The sequence below is a fragment of the Nycticebus coucang genome, chromosome 21 (genome assembly GCF_027406575.1).
Source record: "Nycticebus coucang isolate mNycCou1 chromosome 21, mNycCou1.pri, whole genome shotgun sequence".
NCBI classification, from domain to species: domain Eukaryota; kingdom Metazoa; phylum Chordata; class Mammalia; order Primates; family Lorisidae; genus Nycticebus; species Nycticebus coucang.
In genome coordinates this window covers 22,964,319-22,981,731 of record NC_069800.1, presented here as the reverse complement: position 1 = coordinate 22,981,731, position 17,413 = coordinate 22,964,319, and the positions used below count along the sequence as shown (strand labels likewise).

At 43.5% G+C, this 17,413-nt stretch overlaps 1 protein-coding gene across 1 annotated transcript in view; it reads left to right on the top strand.

Moving 5' to 3' along the window:
• Positions 1–17,413, top strand: part of ISM1 (isthmin 1) — a 77,694-nt gene that overhangs the window by 14,878 nt on the left and 45,403 nt on the right. The window lies entirely within an intron of this gene.

The window sequence follows — 17,413 nt, the reverse complement described above, 5'->3', positions numbered from 1 at the left end:
GTAAGTGTAGATGGCCCAGCACGGGGCTCACACTATACTCCTAGCACCTTGGGAGGCCGAGGCGTGTAGATTGCTTGAGCTCAGAAGTTTGAGACCATCCTGAGCAAGAGTGAGACCCACATCTCTACTGAAAATAGAAAAAACTAGCTGGTCACAGGGTTGGGCATCTGTAGGTCCCAGCTACTTGGGAGGCTGAGACAAGAGGATCACTTAAGCCCAAGAGTTTGAGATTGCTGTATGCTATGATGATACCACAGCACCTACCCAGGGCACAGAATGAGACTCTGTCTCAAAGTAAATCAAATAGATAAGTATAGAAATAAAATAAAAAATTATATATGTATACATACATATGTAAATCACCAGAATGGCAGAATGAAAAAAAAACAAAAAAACCTGAAGATACCAAGTGTTGGGGAGAAGGTAGAGCAACCTAGGAGGATGGTTGGAAATGATCTTTTCCAAGGTAACCTCTGAAGTGGAATATATACTTACCACTGACCCAGTAGTTCACCTGGCTATCTACCTAACAAATGTATTCATTTATGCACCTGAAAAAAAAAATGTACGTAGCAGCACTATTTAAAATAGTCTCAACATAGAAACAACTCAAATGCCCATCCACAGTAGGAAGGGACGTTAGAGCATAGACGCTGACATGAACAAGTGACAGCTACATGCTCCCGTACAATTTCACAAACATAATGTTGAGTGAAAGAAGCCAGGCACAAAACAGCCAGATACTTCTGCTCATATAAAGTTCAACACCAGGCAACAGGAATCTCTGCTATTGGAAGAGAGGGAACTGGCCACCCTTGTCAAGAGCGGAACTAGAAGGGGGAATGAGGTTGGGGAGAAAGTGCTGTTTCTGGGTCTGGGTGTTGGTTACACAGGCGTCTTCAGTTTGTGAAATGTCCCTGACTTGCAGAGTTAGCTATGTGCTTATTTCATGTAATATCATGCTTCAACGCGGCAGGCCTGGTAAATAGCGAAGAAGCGATGGCGGGTTTTCACTAGGAAAGATAACCTGCATCCGTTGGCTCCCTGACGTGTACTATCCCGCAGACTGTTGTCCAAATTTTAACGAGTGCCGGACTAGTTACAGTGCTCCTCTGCCTCTGGGGCCCAGTACTATTGTTACGACATCAAAGACCAACTGCTGGCTCCATACAGTCCATGTGAAAAGAGTGACCAGCAAATTTACTGCTCCACTTCATTCTCTTTAAATGGAACTGGCCCCATGGTCCTCTTTCAAAGCTCAATTGTAGACATATATCTTCTTTATAGGACATCATGTACAATAAAGAGAAGCAATAACTTAAAATTTCAAAAAAAAAAAAAAAGAATACCTTTGAGAGTGCTGTGAGATGGACATTCCATTTGATAAACATCACTGTGGCTACTTATGCCCAAACACTCCCAGAATTCCAGCCATTGGCCTGAGAGCCTTCTACTCAACATGGTGACATTTTTTGGACTAATTGAGTTATGCTTGTATGCTCTGAAAGGTCTCGAGAAAGTCACTGATGAGAGGCGACCTGCTTCAAACCAGAGGACCACCTCACAGAAATCAGGCAAAATGGCAAAGTTCATATTCCATCACCCATTAACTTATTTGGAGCTGCCTTTCAGTGGAGTAAACACTTAGGAAGGTTTGAGACCAAACTAAACTGCTAGATTGGTAATATACAGTTCCCCAATATCCACACAGATACCAGTCTGCATAAGCCTAGTCTGAAAATCTCACAGAGCTGTTAGCATAGAACCAGGTTAGGAAAAACCAGAGTTGCTTTTAGACCTACCAGAAAGTGGAGATTCCCAAAAGGAAAAAGAGGTAAAGAGAAATTATTTGTACCATGAAAGATGTCTTTGGCTTAACATGGAATCTGACCCAGGCAGTGGAGAACTGCTCAAAACTGAACAATCCCAAATAATCTTTTCAATATATAATCACCTATGACAGCATTTAATCAGCCCACAAGGGGTAAGACATTTTTTTTTTTTTTTTGTAGAGACAGAGTCTCACTTTATGGCCCTCGGTAGAGTGCCATGGCATCACACAGCTCACAGCAACCTCCAACTCCTGGGCTTAAGCGATTCTCTTGCCTCAGCCTCCCGAGTAGCTGGGACTACAGGCGCCCGCCACAACGCCCGGCTATTGGGATAAGACATTTTAAAGAGCATCCAAATCATCCACTTCCATTTAATCCGTTACTCCTGAAAAGGTTCATCTCTCCACACTTAGCTGAAAAGGGGCTAATTATTGAGTAGATCTTTTCCTTTTCATAAAAGTGAATGTCCTTGGCCTTAAATTTGCTCACCAGTGGGGAAAGGAGGAAAGAAAAGAAGGGAAGTGAGCTGGACCAGACTTAGCTAACTCAAAACAGAATAATATGACCCAAATAAGGAAAAAAATGTGTGTCATGGGGCCAAGAAGAACAAGACTTCCACTTTCCTCAGGTGAACAGAGAGTGAAACAAGATGGAATCACTATCTTCTGATTACAAGAGATGGGGCCTTTTCTCTGGACCCCTAAATGATTGCACCAAGATTGTCCAAATCATGAACTCGACTCACTTTACTTCAAGGCCTCTGTGTGTGACTGGTGTTCCTTTGGGTTAGAGCTGCTTAGGATGCAGTTTAAGTAGAAATGCAGTGGAAACCTGCCCGTTAGATGGAGCCTGCCAGGATGGGAGAACCTATAGGCTACAGAGACTCCTTTTAAAAGAAAACTCAACACCCACAAAACCCCAAATGCTCAGCCTGGGGTGATGTCACAGGGCCATCTGTGGGCTCCTCCTTGAGATCTGAGGAAGGTTTTATTTGGTTATTCTTTCTTAAGGTGGATGCTGGTGGTAGAATTGCTGTGGCTGTGTCTGCAGAAGGCTCTGTCTTGGTCCTAACAATCTTAGGGAAGTGTCTTTTGTGTCACCTGGGCTGTGAGCACACGACAGGTGTTCATGTACACAGTGGTCACTGCTGGTGTGCTCACTGCTCTGCTGGGTTGAAGGGGGGCTTCATCTGTGCCCCAACCTACCACCACCACAGGGAGGCACTCTGCTGAGGAGAGTTGCAGGCACTCACCAAATCCTAGAACATTGTTGTTGGCCAGGAAATCAGGCCCCAGTGTCACATTTCTTTGATGAAGAATCCAAAACCTAGAGAAAGGAAGGATTTAGCCAAGATCATACCACTCACTCATTACAGAGCCAGTGCCTGAGTCCAGGCTGACTGAGTCCCACACAAGTCTTCCTCTTTCATGAAGCCTCACAACCCTCTGTTGATGAACATCTTTAAGGGTTTTTGTGGCCCTACTTAGCTGAAGAGAATCAGAGAAAACATCCGAAGTGTTCGGATTATGTGGTACCTAGTGAAGAAAAATAAGCCAGAGCTAAAATTTTCAGTGAATGAGGGAGAATGACCAGAAGATCCATAAAGTGGTTAGAATAGCCATCATCTCAAAAGGAGCAGGATTTACTTTTTGTTTGTTTTTCAGGAGGAAGGAGAATAAATGGTCAGGGAGCAGTCACAGGATCAGAAATATCTGAGAGAGGCTGAAGGGATGTTCAGAGAAAAAGATGAAAATGATTATCAATGAGTGGAAGTCCTAGACGATCCAGTGGATAAGGGTTGGGGCAAGTGGCAGGGAATAGGATGAGTCTAATTAAGTGATGTTTGGAGACATGCAGGGTAGAGGGTCCGGTGGTCATGGTGGATCTCTCAACGGCAACTAGGAAAACCATGAGAGGAATAGTCCTGAGATTCTCTTGAATGGAGGTGGCATGCTTTGCTCCTTGACATGGTGGATTCTGGGCTGTTGTTCCCACGCTTATTAAGGCTGGTACGAAGGCATCAGATGAGGGGTAGGAGTTTAACTGGGCCTCTCAAGGCTAGGTTGGCAGCCATAGCTGGTGATATCAGCTCCCTTGGTATTCATGTCTGCAGTGGTGGAAGCTGGTAGTTATACTGATCTCACCTGGTTTTAGCTGCTTGTTTTTGTCAGACACTTAGATAATCCTTATGATGGGCCTGGAACTTTTTAAAAAACAACTGATTAATATTAACTTATTTAATCTTTAAAATTAAATAAGTTAATTTTTTATTATTAACCTGTTATTTTCATTTGATATAATGAGGTTTGAACTTTGATTGTCTGAATCCCAGAGTCTATGCCTTTCATCACTATGACTGCAGTGGTTTGGGATAGAAGTTCTTTTCCCATTTTTGGAAAGAGCTCTTGCCTTAAGAATCAGAAGACATAAGTTTTGAGTTCCCATTCTGTTTATAACTGGTTGTGACCTTGAACACAACATTTGATATGTTTTACCCTCACCTTTCTTAGTGGTCAACTCCATGCAATCATTCAGGGACTCAGGATGGGAAAGGCTCTGATGTCTTCTTAATGGTCCCAGCACTGCTCCCAGGGATCATCCCTTGATGCAAGGTGGCTGGGAAATGCAGACCTCCCTTGGGTCCGCCTCCAGGTTGGCTCTAAGGTGTGTATTTTTGTTGGGCAGCCAGCCCTCTTTGCCTCATTCTTCAATGTGGCTTTTGCTTTCAGGACTCTGAGTGTGCTCTGCCATATTTCACTCTTAGGACTGTGTTCTCAGATGTTTGTCTGCCTGACCTCTAGGTCCCTCTCACCCCATGAGCAGTAACTGACCATCTGAATGCCATTGACTGCCATGTAACCCCTCACTTTCCTGAATAGAAGCTATAAATCAAGATAAACTTAGCCTTTCACTGGTACCAAAACTCAAGGAAGAAATTAAGCATGCCCAGAATTTCAAGTTATATTCATCACCTTTAAGCATCTATTTACACTGTGAATATTTATTCATTTACTCATCAGCAAAACAGTTTGGGTAGTAATTGTTACAACTCATTTGATATGGAATACAGAACTTAAAAGTCCACAGTATTTCTGCAGTCATATTAGCAGGTACAGTTTCCTTGAAATAGTTAGATATTTGTGTGGACTAATTTCTCAATTATCCAGATAATACACTTGCTTTAGTGGAATGGGAATGGGCCTAATGCTCATGGTATTTGCAGAAGGGAGTATATTCATCTATTAGCACAGCTGTAATCTAGGCATCGCTGATTCATGTGAAGATCAGAGAGAGAGAAGCCCAGGTTCCAGTTAAGAAAAGTAACAATTATGGACAAAGTGAAACTTTGCTATCTTCTCTTTCACTCACAGATAGGTGAAGTAAAACCCAGGCAGAGAGAAAACTTGCCTCAATTTTGGATTAAATGCAGAGGTCTGCTTGCACTTTCAAAAATTGAATTAAAAGTGTACAAGAGGGCGGCGCCTATGGCTCAAAGGAGTAGGGCGCTGGCCCCATATGCCAGAGGTGGCAGGTTCAAACCCAGCCCCCGCCAAAAACTGCAAAAAAAAAAAAAAAGTGTACAAAAACAGGAGACTTAATTCAGAGTAGCTCGTGTTTGGCTGGTTTGTATGTGAGTGGGAACAGGGGACAAAGTGGGGAATGTCTGACCACTGAGTTGACCATAGTTTTCACAGAGGTTTCAGCTGAAATATATGATGGGATATGCTTATTGCCACCATGGAATCTGTATGAAAAAAATGCAGCCTAAACTATGGAAAATAGACTGTGGGTACTTATTTGGATATAACATGTCCTAAAGTCATACAAATGATTTTGTCATTTGTTTTCTGCACAGGAAGCTATCTGAAGAAAAGAACAAGCAATCACATTGCATATAAAAACATATTTAAAAGGTTCAGCATGAAGGCTTGTTCCATAGTTCACAGGCATGGCACTAGTTCTGCTATATGCATACCTCTGTAAGTCAAAGTCAGAGGAAGAGATAGTGTGGTGTCTTAAAAATCTCTGGCTAAGTTTTTTGTTAACAATTTTTTCAAGTATTTTTGTGTTATTAATGCATTTGTTTAATGATCCGTTTTCTTTTTTTTTTTTATTAAATCATAGCTGTGTACATCAATATGATCATGGGGCACCATACACTTGGTTCATAGACCATTTGACACATTTTCATCACATTAGTTGACATAGCCCTCCTGGCATTTTCTTAGTTACTTTGCTAAGACATTTATATTCCACATTTACCAAGCCTCACATATACCCTTGTAAGATGCACCACAGGTGTGATCCTTTCAATCCCCCTCCCTCTATCAACCTTCCCCCTCCGTCCCCACCCTTTCCCCTTCCCCCTATACTTAGGTTGTAACTGGGTTATAGCTTTCATGTGAAGGTCCTAAATTAGTTTCATAGTAGGGGTGAGTACATTGGATAATTTTTCTTCCATTCTCGAGATACTTTACTGAGAAGAATATGTTCCAGCTCCGTCCATGTAAACATGAAAGAGGTAAAGTCTCCAAAAAACCTCAAATAGCCAAGACATTACTCAAAAATAAAAACAAAGCAGGAGGAATTACTCTATCAGACCTCAGACTATACTACAAATCGCTAGTGATCAAAACAGCATGGTATTGGCACAAAAACAGAGAAGTATATGTCTGGAACAGAATAGAGAACCAAGAGATGAATCCAGCTACTTACTGTTATTTAATCTTTGACAAGCCAATTAAAAACATTCAGTGGGGAAAAGATTCCCTATTTAACAAATGGTGCTGGGTGAACTGGCTGGCAACCTGTAGAAGACTGAAACCAGACCCACACCTTTCACCAGTAACCAAGATAGACTTACTGGATTAAAGATTTAAACTTAAGACATGAAACTATAAAAATACTAGAAAAGAGTGCAGGGAAAACCCTTGAAGAAGTTGGGTTGGGCGAGTTTTTTATGAGAAGGACCCCCCGAGCAACTGAAGCAGCTTCAAAAATACACTATTGGGACTTGATCAAACTAAAAAGCTTCTGCACAGCCAAGAACACAGTAAGTAAAGCAAGAAAACAGCCCACAGAACGGGAGAAGATATTTGCAGGTTATGTCTCTGACAAAGGTTTAATAACCAGAATCCACAGAGAACTCAAACACATTAGCAAGAAAAGAACAAGTGATCCCATCGCAGGCTGGGCAAGGGACTTGAAGAGAAACTTCTCTGAAGAAGACAGGCGTGCGGCCTTCAGACATATGAAAAAATGCTCAGCATCTTTAATCATCAGAGAAATGCAGATCCATTTTCTATGAAGAAGATATTTCTTCCTTTTCATTCCTCTGTGAAACAAACCACAATGCAAAATCAAAAGCTAGTTAAGGTGTATAAAAAGAAAAGGTGCATTTCACCTAAGTGTCAGCTTCAGAAGCATCCTCTTTGCCTGATGTACATGGCATTAATTTCCTGCTGATTTCCTTTGGAATGCCCTCCTGAGTCATTTGAAAATGAACATCAAATCATGTTTCTTTAATCAACTCTACAGACTGTGAAAGAAAGTAGAGGTAGAGAGGTTTATTTTTATGAAAAGTTCTTTAAATCAACAAAGCTTAGAAAAAAAGTACAATGGTAAGCCATGAATCTGAGAATTTTTTTTTTTTTTTGAGACAGAATCTCAAGCTGTTGCTGTGGGTAGATTGCAGTGTCATCACAGCTCACAGCAACCTCAAACTCCTGGGCTTAACTGATTCTCTTGCCTCAGCCTCCCAAGTAGCTGGGACTACAGGCACCCACCACAACACCCGGCTATTTTTTTTTGTTGCAGTTACATTGTTGTTTTTTTATTTGGCCTGGTCCAGGTTCAAACCCGCCGCCCTCGAGGTATGTGACCAGCGCCCTGCCGACTAAGCTTTGGGCACTGCCTGAATCCGAGAATTTTTATATCAAAAAGCATTTGTTCCCTGCGATTCCATGTCAGGGAAATATTTTCCTCCCTGTATTAGTTATCTATTGCTGTGTAACAAATTACCCCATAATTAAGCAGCTTAAAAGTACGCACATTTATTATTTTAGCATTTCTATGGGTTAGGAAGTCAGACACAGCTTACTTGAGTGCCTCTGGCCCGTGTTCTCTCCCAGACTACAATTAAGATATCAAACAGGATCTTGGTCATCTCCAAGAGTGGCTCAGGGAGGACCAGCTCCCACCCCCACACACTTGGTTACTGATAGGACTCAGCTTCTGGTGGGCTTTGGCCAGAGGGAACCCTCTGCTTCTTGCCATATGGGCCTCTCCAAAGAGCAGCTCACAAGATGAGCTGGCTTTATCAGAGGATGGAAGTGAATAGAGCCAGAAAGAGAGAGTGTCCGCAGGACCCAGGGTTTTTTGGGTCCTGATCCCAGTGACATCCTATCACTTTACCACCTTCCTTTGTTAGAAGCAAGTGGCTTGCTCCATTCCACGCTCAAAGCAGGGAGATCCCACAGGCTGCATGTTGCAGACATTGTATCATTGAGGTCAGTTTGGAAGCTCCTGCTGTACTACCCCCGACACACACACACGTGGGTACCTGCCCTGTCCTGCTTGTCCCAACAGTGGCTCTTCTGCACTTTCCGGTGTGGTACCCTGGGTCCTTAGTTATCCAGATTTCCTCATTTTCTTTTCTAGTTTCTCTCTTCTGAGACAATTCCAAATACTTACTTTCATTTTCCTCTAAACCAGTAGTTCTCAACCTTCCTAATGCTGCAACCCTTTAACACAGTTCCTCATGTTGTGGTGACTCCCAACCATAAAATTATTTTCATTGCTACAAAACTAAAGGAAGGTTGCTAGGAAGCTTGAGAACCACTGCTCTAAACTATTGCTCTCCCCTGCTCAGGAGCTTCCAGAAGTTTCAGGGTTTTCCCATTTCTTGACTCAGAGCAGGTATTGGGGAGCTCTGTATCTGGGTCCGATCAGCCTTTCTGCATTTGCACCCAAACTGGACTCTCACTATTTTTGTACCCTGCAGGCTGTTTGTCTCTTTGTCCCTGTCATTCTATTAGCTAACAATGCCTTCCTCCCTCTCTCCTGCTGCAAAAATTCTGGACCAGCTTCTCTGTGAACTTCCGAAGTAGAGATAGGCTCATTTCTGAAAAATCACAGTATTGTATGCCCATTGGTTATTGCATTCCTCCTCCTCTATAACTCTCTATGGATCTGAAGCAACCCTGCTCCCCACTCTGCTTTCCAGAGTGGAGAACGGGCCTGAGAGCAGGGATGGAGGCCTTTCTCCTCCTCACAGCCCATGGCATGTAGGGGCCCCCCATGCATATGGCAAGCATTCAGTAGGGTCTGGAAGGTCAGGGAGTGTTGTGCTTCCAAAATTCCTTCACCACACTTAGGAAGACAGGCCAGATATTGTTATTTTCATTTTATAGATAAGAAAACTGAAATCCAGAAGTTTATATACTTGCCTGAATGGACAATGGCAGAGCCATGATTAAATTCCCACAGTAAGAGTCCTTGGCCAATTCCCCATCACCCCGATTTTGTAGTGTTTTGACAGAAGTGACTGATTTGGGGTTCTCCATAACTGCTTTTTTCCCCCCCTTTTAAATGTAAAAGCCCCTACACTGAACTTTTTTTTTTGAGACAGAGTCTCACTATGTCATCCTTCGGTAGAGTGCTGTGGCATCACAGCTCATAGCAACCTCAAACTCTTGGGCTTAAATTATTCCCTTGCCTCAGCCTCCCAAGTAGCTGGGACTACAGGCACCCACCACAACACCCGGCTATTTTTTGTTGCAGTTGTCATTGTTCTTTTAGGTGGCTGGGCTGGGTTTGAACCCACCAACTTCTGTGAATGTGGCTGGCACCGTAACCACTGGGCTACAGGCGCTGAGCCAATTGACCTTATTTTTAATAGAACAACTTAGAGTTACTTGACAACCGCTGCCTTCTAATCAGTGTCCTTCTCTTTGATGTCTTTTTGTAAAAAGCATTCCAGAGGAGAGGTAGGAGAGGGACAGAGATTTAAAAAAAAAAAAAAGAAAGAAAAAGAAAGAAAGAAGAGCTTCTGCGGCAGGAAGAGGACCTGGGTCTGCAATTTCTTGTTCTTTTGTGAATTAACCTTTTCAACTTATCAAAAAACTGTATCATCAGGAAGCATTGTGTTTTTAAGTATCAGCATGTCACTTCCTGTCCCCCACTTCCCTTCTGACCATGTGACGAAGTGAACCTGCAGATTGTAGCCAGTACACATGAAGAGGGGCCTAATGACCTAGGATACCTTGCCAATGCTGTGGCTACAAGGACCACATTCTTGACAGCAAAGTGGTGTGTGTGTGTGTGTGTGTGTGTGTGTGTGTGTGTATGTGTGTATAGGTGGCAGGAGCCACTTTAAAAGGAGATTCAGGTGTGAGGGATAATTATTTCTCAAACCACACCATCCAGACCTTCGTGGGCAATACTCTGAATTCAAAATGACTTTCAGCCAAGTTGTATTTGCACCTGGAACTGTGAGCAGCAGTGAAAGCTTCATAAAGGGGATGAAACCTGACCAGGATAGGAAGTGCCTGGTGGCCTCAGAGGCTCAGATGTATTGACATAAGGTAGTGAAGGAGGAAAGAATTACGGTTTTCAAAAAGAAGTCAGATCTTGGTTTCTCTTTTATCTCAGTATGATGTGTGTGTCCTAGAACAAAATCCTCTAACCACAGTGCAAAAGTGATGTTCACATAACAGGAGTGGTCTGAAGTGGGCCTGAGACAAAGGAAAGTCAGAATTTCCTCTATGACTTTGCGTCGTATGTCAGTTTTGTGGTTTCCAAATGCTGTGTGAACCTGACTTTCCAAGTTCCCGGTGGGCTGTGTGGGGGAGGGCAGCAGGCAGAAGAGCAGAGGAGTCAGCTAGAGCCAGCGCGTCCCTTGAAGACGGAGGCCGTGACTGCCCAAAGCATGGTAGTATGTTTCTTTGGGCATTATTTTGTCCGCAATCCTTATTCTCTAGCATTTCTTCCCTTGCTTCTCCTTAACTAAACATTCCTTGTTGCTCCACTTGAATTAGGAAATTGATGTCCAGTAGTAGGTGATCATCCAAAAAGCTGGGCATGAGCTGTCTTGGAGGCGCTGTGAGCAGTGGCAAAAATTGATATAATTTTAAAAAGTAGTGGGCCATTCACTATAGCAGCACCATAGCTCCCCTCCATAAGAAGCTAGTTCCTTAATGCAATATTTTGGCCAATATACTGCTTTGGGGGAAGTCTCAGGAAGATCTTGGGTTTAGCAAAAGCAACCTTTATCTTTTGCCAGCAGGTGATTACCTAGTAAAGGAGACCAGAACTTTAACCTCTTTAGCTAGCCCCCATAACACTAATTTCTCCTTGTGTGTCCTGGGTAAACTAGGACAAGTTTGTTTTCCCCTCTTGGTTCCCTTCTTTCTCTTTCCGTCACCCCAAATCCAATGCACTATCCTGAAGGGATGGCATATGGCAACTTGTGCTGCTGCTCCCTCCATCCTACCACATGTTCTTCCAGTTTGCACGGCTTACTGTGGAGGAGTGAAAAGGCCAGTGGAATAAATATGCTTCTACCTGCAAATTCTCACACTGGCTTTGAATTCACATGAAAATGCAAATGGAAAACAAGGTAAAAGTTTATGATGTATGAGAGTTGATAAACATGGAAATGCTGGTAGAAAAGGCCTGTTATGTCTTAAGCAGCTTTCAAAGAAGAAAAAAAAAAAAACAAAAAAAAACACCGTTTATGCTTGGGTAAGATTGGCTAAGCATCATTGGCCAACTTCTGGCCCAAAGTACATGTGGTCAGCCCAGGAGCCTGAAAAGAATCTGCCTTTGCCTTTATCCAAATATTAGTCATTGCTGGGTGGATTTTTTTCAGGATGATTCTTCAAATGATAAATAAAATAAGGTTACAAAGATCTGGATGAAAAGACAAATCTCATGGAAATCAAGATTCCCAATGACCTTCTACTCTCCCCAGCACTGACAGCTGAAGAAAACAGGTGCCAATGAGGACCAGCTACGAGCCTGCCCATTTCATAGATGAACCAGTCCAGTCCCAGCACCTCCTGCCTCCCACCCCTGGTCTGCCCAGTGGACCTGTGCTGCCAGATATGCAGCAGGGCTGGACCAACGTGAGCCCTTCCATGCTATGGGTAGAAAGACGCAGGGGGACCACACGGAATCCTTTCTTCTCCCGCAAAATAGTGATATGTTCCAGGCAAAAACCCAGTTGGGGTTGTTTTGGCCCAAAGGAAACTTTACAACCAAATTATACACCTCGGAAAATAAATGAGCTTTCATTTTGGAAGGAAACCCTGCCAGGCTCTTTATTATTTGCACCACAATCATAAAGTTGGTTTTAATCTCTGTAGTGGAATCCCACTGAGTTGGCCAACTGGCAGGCTCTGCTGGTTTGAGTGGAGACCACTTCACCCTTTAGAATACACAATGGGAAGCTGAGGGAAGTGCTTCTCTTGAATCATTTTTCTCAGGATCCATCATTTTTGTTATTGTTGTTTTTCATGTTTTTTTTTTTTTTTCTGGCATGTTCATTGCAACCTCAAAGCAAGACTCCTTTTTTTCATTCTCTCTTCCTTTATTCTCATTTTCAAAAATTCCTGGAGCCTTCCAGAAAAAGGCTCAATGTAATAGTTCTTTTCAGAATTGATGAAAATTCAGGAGTAGGCCCAACAAAGACGTCTTTAATGGATTTTTACTGATGGCTTGAAGGGGAATTGGATATAAAAGCTCACAGAGAACACAGGGGAATGGCTCTCAAGCTCGGTCTTTTTCTTCCTTAACAAAGAAACCTAGAGGTGTAAACCCTCTGGGATATTGCTTCCAGGATTCGTGCCATAAAATGACCTTGTGGATAGGGCAGCTAGCAGGAGGCTTAGGGTTTCTGGGGTGGCCTGAGTTTTAAATATTTCATACCAGGTGTTTGTGCTGTGTCTAGATGTGGGGTCTGGAATAGAGAGGTCCCCTACCAGCTTTCAGGGGCGTGACTAGGCACTTTCCGTTAGAAACCCCCTGGATAAAGCGTAGGGTAGATTCAGCTTGCCGAGCATTTCACTTGTGAGAATGAAGTCCTTGGGGGAAGGTGGAATTCAGAAAAGAGAGCAGGAAAGGAGTGATATCTGAACAAGGCTTCAGTGTTCACTGATTGGGCAAATCACAGAGTGGAGAACCCCAGGTGGATGCCAAGCCTTGCTGCTATAGGAATCCCTGGGGGTCTTTTTAAAAGGACTGGTGCTAGAGTCTTACCCCAAACACCCTGCCTGATATAAACAATTTGGAGTGTGCCCAAGGCACCGGGGTGTACTGCAAAATTTTGGAACCCCTGCACTGGCTGATGGGGTCTGGACCATTGCCTGTCTTGCTCCCCATTTTATTCCCAGCCTTTGAAATGGAGTAACTTGGGGGTCTCAGGAATTGTATGTTGAATGACTTAATGTCCTTCAGCTCATCTGCCTACGCACCATCAAAATGAGTCCCAGCTAATTCAGTGATTTCAGCCTTTCATTTAGGGTGGTTCAGGGTGGAGAGTGGCTTAAGTTCTAGGTCTTCTTTGTCCTTATCTATTTTACCCTCTCTGCGCCCCACTTAAAACATGCTGAGAATGATCTTATAACCTCTTCACATTTAGTACTCATGACCTGGCAATTTTATAACTTATGACCATCAATTGCTTTGTATTTTCCTTAAGTCAGGAATTTTTTCCTTAGTTACTCCATCCCTTGGGTTTCCTTATCTCTCCCTGTAATATTTTAATTATCCAGAGGAGACCAACCCTGTATTTTTTTTCTCCAGCAAAACCTTTGGGGGAAAAAATGACTATCTTCCAGCCAGTAGTTGAAGGGGAAGCACTTGTCCTCTTGTGCTGAGGTTGAAAGTTTTCACGTCCCTGCCTCCATCCTATCTCACCCCCCTTCCACGGACACCGAGTCCTGGCAATGGATAAGTCAGCTTTTATTGTAAAAATGTTTATGGAGACTGTCAGTTCTTAACCTTCAAACTGAACCATGCTGTTTGTATTTTTCCAAGTGATGGAGAGTGTGAAGGACTAATGAAAATGGAGCGTGAAGAGATCAAACACGCGTCGTGGAATCTTTATTCAAGACCTGGAACCAGAGAAATTCCACTTTGATGGGAGGAGGGGAGATTCCAGGGAACAGGATTCTCTATTTGTCAGGCTCAAAGCCTGAGATCATGACCTGGCATGAGAGAAAGTGAGGCTCAGGGAGTGAGGAGCCTGGCGTGGGACGCAGGCAGCAGGGATCAGAAGGCTTTTGGTTTAAAAAATATAGAAACATATTTCCTCTGGTCAGAGAGTAAGCAAACCCACTTGTAACAAACTTTATCTTTTGACCCTTCTCGAGCCTACTATCCAAAGTCAGGATTTTGAAATAAGCCATTCATGAGTTTGTGTTACATGCCATGTTGGAGAACTTTTCGCTTCTCCGTGTGACTTTTCTGTACACCACTGGGGCAGGGTGAGCTCTTAGAGCAGCGGTTCTCAACCTGTGGGTCACGACCCTTTTGTAACAATGAAAATGCATCCTGCATATCTGATAGCTACATCACAATTCATAACAGTAGCAAAATTACAGTTATGAAGTAGAAACGAAAATAATTTTATGGTTGGGGGTCGCCACCACATGAGGAACTGCATTAAAGGTTCACAGCATTAGGAGGCATTAGGAAGGTTGAGAACCACTGTCTTAGAGCTTGGGAGTCGGGCTCTTAGTAACTGAATACCCAGAACGTCTGTTAAAAATGAGTTCGGCTCAATCTAAAAAGCCAATCTTTATATCTGCAGGCTTGGGGAGTAGGTGAAAGGGTCTAAGCTGAAGTGAGCAAATAGTATTTTCACAGAGCAAGATCTAAATTTACTGGAGGAAAAGGAAGTTCTGGTTTCTACAGGGCCCTTTCCAGTTGTGGGCTGTGTAATTTGTTTGAGAAAAGGATTTTCTGGGGTTGGATTCTTGGCAGCATTTGGCCTTGTCTATGGCGTCTTCACACACATGAGTGTGAATGGAGCTATTAGGCCTCTGTTTTTCAGAAGATATCCCCAGAAGAATGGCACAGAGGAGTTGGTGAAAGAATACTCTCAGCAAGTTATTTTTTTCCTCTGGAGTAAGGAACATTTGGCTTTGATGGTGGCCGCTGTGTATGTGCCGGGAACAAATAGATTTCCCTTCTTCAACTTCATCCCTGAATCATGGCTTTAATCTCCTAGAAAACTACAAGTTAGATGTTGAATGGTCTGAGATTTATAGTTGCTGATGGGTTTGTCATGTGGAGGTTTTGGGGGGCAACAGGGAGCTCTCGGGTTTAAACAGGAGCCATCTTCAAATGACAAGAATAGTAACTGGGCATCTGGGACACCTGTAAGAAACTGTTTTTCTTCAGGTCTCTTCTGTCTCACACCTTCTTTCTCCCCACTTCTCTCCTCTACTGATGGATAATTTCTCCTCTTTCTTAGGTCTGGGGCCCCTCTGAGCTCTTGCTTAATCTTCTGCCAGACCTCTGTGCTAGAAAAGTTGATCCGATCCAGTAGCCAAGCTGGACCTCAGCCTGTTCTTCCCCTTGGACCTGCATGGCTTAATCAGAGACAGACACACAGTGTGAGGGAGGAATCAGCTGCAGGCCTCGGGCTGCCCCATGTGGGGGACTTGCTACCCAAGCGAGGCTCCAAGATGTTGACACGGGTGGGGCAAGGTGGAGAAAGTGAGCCAATCTCCCATTGGAAGGAGATTCCATTCCTTCTATGGATTATGTTCTATGAAAATGGGAAGTTAGGCTCAGAGCCTGTAGCTCAGTGAGTAAGGCACCAGCCACATACACCAAGGCTGGCGGGTTTGAGCTCAGCGCAGGCCTGCTAAACAACGATGACAACTGCAACCAAAAAATAGCCAGGCATTGTAGTGGGCACCTGTACTTCCAGCTACTCGAGAGGCTGAGGCAAGAGAATCACTTAAGCCCAAGAGTTTGAGGTTGCTGTGAGCTGTGATGTCACAGCACTCTACAGAGGGCAACATAGTGAGACTCTGTCTTGAAAAAAAGAAAGAAAGAAAGAAAAGAAAATGGAAGTCGGATCCCAAACTCTACCTCGTGCCCACCTCCTGCCAGGCAGGTCTAGTCTTAGGAGTAGTTGTATTTTAATAGGGGATGGTGGAAATGAAATAGCTTGAGAACTTGAATGACTAAAGCACTGCCACTCCCTCAGCCTGGCCACCAGCAGTCCGGGGCTTTTCTCTACACTCTCTGTCTTCACCCGGAGGTTGCTGGAAGAGATACTAACCCCCCATCCCCCAGCAGTTTTGGCTGACACAGGCTACTTGCTGTTGTCTCTGCTGGTCTCACTTTAATTTAAAGTCTCCAGCTCCCTGGAGTCAGCCAGACTTCACACCCTGCCGGGCCCTTTCTCAACTGGGCCACTTCGATAGGATTCTAAACTTCAATTTTCTCATCTGTACAATGGGAGTGGTGATAATTGACCCATCTGGTAGGGCTTTGGGAGGCAATTGGTTGAAATGATACATAAAAAATGTTTGGACAAGGCTGGAGCAGACAGAGAAAACATTTGGGAAAAAAAACAAAGAAGGGGAAGATGTGGTTATTACTCAGGTCGGGATGATAGAAGCTGAGCCTGAGGGGAATATCATAGCAGAGAAAATCACAATCTAAGAGTGAGTGCTAGGAACAGCTGACGAGAGAAGGGAATAATAAAGCAAGAAGAAGAGGGCGAAGATGAGATTTAATGTACAGGTTTGTATCACAAAGCTGTTACCCATTTTACAGGTGAGAAAGATGGGGCACAGGGAAATTAAGAAGTATCCGTGACTTTGCCATTTCTCTCCAATTCTCTTTTCTTTCCTTTTGTGTTTTTGGTAGTTATGTAAGTTCTGTGACCCACTACCAGACCCAAAAAAAAAATAGCACATGGCCCTATGGCCCCAGGAGTACTACCCCACAAAGGCCTCCTTTATAATGACTGGCACCCCCAGTGGCCAGACAGGGTCGCCACTGCCCTAACTTCTTTTTTTTTTTATAATTTTACTGGGAAGAATAGCTTGTTTTATTTCTGTTTTATTTTATTTTATTTTATTTTAGGGGGACAGAGTCTCACTTTGTCACCCTTGACAGAGTGCCACGGCATCATAGCTCACAGCAACCTCAAACTCGGGGGCCCAAGTGATTCTCTTGCCTCAACCTCCCAAGTAGCTGGGACTACAGGCACCCACCACAATGCCCAGCTATTTTTACAGACAGATCTCGCTCTGGCTCAGGGTGGTCTCCAACCTGTGAGCTCAAGCAATCCACCCACCTCAGCCTCCCAGAGTGCTGAGATTACAAGTGCCAGCCACTGAACCCAGCCCTTATTTTTCTTTTTTGTTTTTTCTCACTCTGTTGCCCCGGGTAGAGTGCCGTGGCATCATAGCTCATGGCAACCTCAAACTTTTTTTTTGACTCTTAAAAACAATTTTAATTGATACATAACAATTTTACATATTTATAGGGTACAAGGTGACATTTTGATACATATATTCAATATGTAATGCTCAAATTAGGGTAATTAGCAT